This window comes from Cucurbita maxima, unplaced genomic scaffold, assembly GCF_002738345.1.
Source record: "Cucurbita maxima cultivar Rimu unplaced genomic scaffold, Cmax_1.0 Cma_Scf00027, whole genome shotgun sequence".
In the NCBI taxonomy this organism is placed as follows: Eukaryota; Viridiplantae; Streptophyta; class Magnoliopsida; order Cucurbitales; family Cucurbitaceae; genus Cucurbita; species Cucurbita maxima.
This window is the reverse complement of record NW_019272043.1, coordinates 3,447,673-3,451,082: the sequence shown is the minus strand read 5'-3', so window position 1 is coordinate 3,451,082 and position 3,410 is coordinate 3,447,673. Positions and strand designations below refer to the sequence as shown.

General features: G+C 27.9%; 1 long non-coding RNA gene across 5 annotated transcripts in view; it reads left to right on the top strand.

Moving 5' to 3' along the window:
- Positions 1 to 1,878: 1,878 nt before the first annotated feature.
- The window catches only part of LOC111499694, a 6,290-nt gene continuing 4,758 nt past the window's right edge, over positions 1,879 to 3,410 (top strand). For all 5 annotated transcript variants that reach the window (XR_002720988.1, XR_002720987.1, XR_002720984.1 and 2 more), the window contains exons 1-2: positions 1,879 to 2,176; positions 2,311 to 2,392. This is a non-coding gene — a long non-coding RNA (uncharacterized LOC111499694). The remainder of the gene's footprint in view (positions 2,177 to 2,310; positions 2,393 to 3,410) is intronic.

The following is a 3,410-nucleotide window of genomic DNA, read 5'->3' as shown; positions in this document are numbered from 1 at the left end:
TTTTTTTTTTTTTTTTTTTTTTTTTTTTTTTTTTTTTTTTTTTTTTTTTTTTTTTGCAAGGGTAGATTATTGCACATGGCATGATTATATATATTTTTTATTTTAAAAAATCCAAACTTCGAAGGATGGAGAAAATTATGATATATGCATTAGCTAAGCTATGAATAAATAATTATTTTTAATACTAATAATTATTAGTTAATGGGAATATTTTAAAACTATTTCAGTATTTATGGCAATGTTAACCATATACATTGAATCATGAATGTGAACCAATCATATGCCTTCATTATTAAATAAACATATAACTTGATTATTCAACTTTATACTTTATAATATAATTTCAAGATAATGTAACATTTATAAGTTTTGTTTTTTTAGCTATGGTCAAATCTTATATTAAAATTTTTCAAATTTTTGTTGACTTAGACATAGTTCAAATCGTTAAATATTATACATTTGTCTATACGTCACGCATATTACATTATATTGCTATAATTGTACTTTTAAAACCGTGCAATTTCGTGATTTTGACACAATTATGACTGTAACAGTCCAAACCCACTATTAGCAGATAATATCCACTTTAACCTCTTACATATTTCCATCAGCCTCACGATTTTAAAACGCTTCTATTAGGGAGAGATTTCCATATAAAGAATATTTCATTCCACTTTTTCCAACCGATGTGGGATCTCACAATCCACCCCTTAAAGACTCAACATCCTCAATGTCACCATTCTCCCTCTCCCGTGTCTGACTATGATACCATTTGTAACAGCCCAACCCCACCGCTAGCAAATATTGTCCGTTTTGACCCGTTACATATCGTCATCAGCCTCATAGTTTTAAAACGCGTCTACTAGAGAGAGATTTTCACATCAGAATGTTTCGTTATCGTCTCTAACTAATATGAGATCTCACAGTAATTTACCTCAAATTCAAGGACATCGTTTTTTTTTTTTTTTTTTTTAATTTTAGTACTTTCAAACATTAATTTTTTTTATCTATATATATTCCATTTATTTTATTTTTTGTTTTCTATTCTTAATATTTAATTTCTAAAAAGACGGTGGAGGATGAGAATTAAATAATTAAACTATTTTATTTTTTATTTTCTATTTTAAATTTTAAATTTAAAAAATTAAGGTTGACCAATTTATTTTTTATTTTTTATTTTTTTCAAAATGGGATTTTAACGCGTCAATGGTGGTCTCTCCATTATTTTCCATTTTTATATTTGAAAATAAGATAATTAAAATAGAATATTGGAAAAAAAATTGTATTTTGTGTTATATAAAAATCTATTAAAATTTCATATAAATAAATTATATTTTTATTAAGTTATTAGTTCTAACAATTTTGGAATTACTGTTGCTTAAACTTTTATTAAGATAAATCATTAAAATAATTTTAACTAATTAAATTTTATTTCATTTTTAAATATAATAATATGCATTAGATTCTTACTGTTATTTAATAATAACATAAATAAATAATTTTAATAAAACTACATAAATTTTAATTGTAAATAATTATTACAATAATTAGTAAACATATTATACTTTAAAAATAAATATTATCGAAAAACAAAAATAATAATAATTTTTTTATAGAAATAATAGATTTCCACTCCTTTTAAAGAAAATAATTATATAAATTCATTATCTATATATTTAAAAAAAAACAATTTAAATATTTTAAGAATAAATATTATCAAAAAAATTTAGAAAAATGATTTAAATTACTTTAAAAACACATATTTAGATATTTTAAAAATATGTCGTCCAATCTCTCCCATAAATACTCCTTTAATCTAAAAAAATTTCATCTCAAAAAATCATAAACGACACAAATTGTAATAATAAATGGTATTATCCAATATCTATTAGGTATACAAATTATCGTATAATCCAAATCCGAACAGCTAAATCTCGAGCTAGGTAGCAAAATCATACACCATATTGGTTCAAATTTGATTCGATTCATTTCAAGATACCTGTACTCTGCAGCAACAAGCTCACATGCTACAATATGATCTACACAGTTTGAATTCATCATCAATTTGTACGCCGAACATCGCCGCGTCGCCGTTGTCTCCCAGATGCGACATGACATTGATCATCCATAACTTCCTGCCTCATTTCTAGACTGTAACGATCTATCCGAAGTAAAGGTATACAAAAGTTTGTACAGCGATTGTAATTTTTGAAATCGAGAACCGATTCGTACTTTCCCATGTATTAATGTCTAAGACTTGATAGATACCGAATACACAAACGCTATATTGAATTACAATTTACGTCTCAGTTTTCTGTTCTGATACGTTGGGGAATCATTATCTGCTTCTTGCAAGAGGGGAAAAATGTGTTGCTCCGATGAAGGACATTGAGTAAGTTTTACTTTGCTGATCGGTATTGTAAAATGATTGATTTCTTGATTGGATGTGGTTGATAGCGAATTTGCATTGCATGTTTTTTTTTTTTGGTGAAAAGAACTAGGTTAAGAATTCTTGATTGGATGTAGTTGAATCTATTTCGGGCAGCTACCATACCAGATGGTATGGCTGGAATCTGGAGTGTTTTTGTGAGGGAAATATGTTGGATAAACACTTTGATAGTGATGGAATTCTTTGCAGGAGAAGAGAATTGTGTCTGTCACAACAGTGACAAACTCCTTATTTGATGCAGATCGATTTGATTTTCCCCACACAATTGTGTGGGGGTCTTGCAGATTTGTAGCGTAAGAAAGAAAGAAAGAAAGAAAGAAAGTGTTTGGTTATGTTGAATTAGATAGAATGTAGGCACACAAAGAGAGAGTCATTTACATTTTACTTCCAATACGTTGAAACTTATACTCTGATTACTATAATTTTTTCTATTTTTTCTTATTAGGGACAAAACTTTTCATTGAAGAAATGAAAGAGATTAAAGCTGAACTCCACAAGAGAGTGAAAGAAAAAGCAATAAAACCAATAAAACAATGATAAAAGTTATTAGGAGTAATAAAAGCATTTGAATTGAAACATATATCCTGTAAAGAGAACCTATCAAAATGCTCTGAAAGAAAACACCATAATGAAGCTTTAAAAACAATTCGATTCAAAGTGATCAATCTGAAAGAGATGTTTGCTTTAGAAATTAGAAATGAAAAACTAAAGTTGGAAAAACTGTGGTGAGAGGTTGATCTTTTCTCTCCATCTCTCACGATGTATGCAACCTAGAAGTTAGATCATTAAAAGGATCTTCTCTGTAGGGAATTGGCAGACCGCCCGTTGGATGGATGATTCCGAACTCTTCCTCAGACCTTTGTAGTAAGTTAATAAATGAAGGGTGGTTCTAGTAAGTAACTGGAATCGCAGATCTCTGTCTGGATTTCCACCCCCCCCAAAAAAAAAAAAAAAAAAAAAA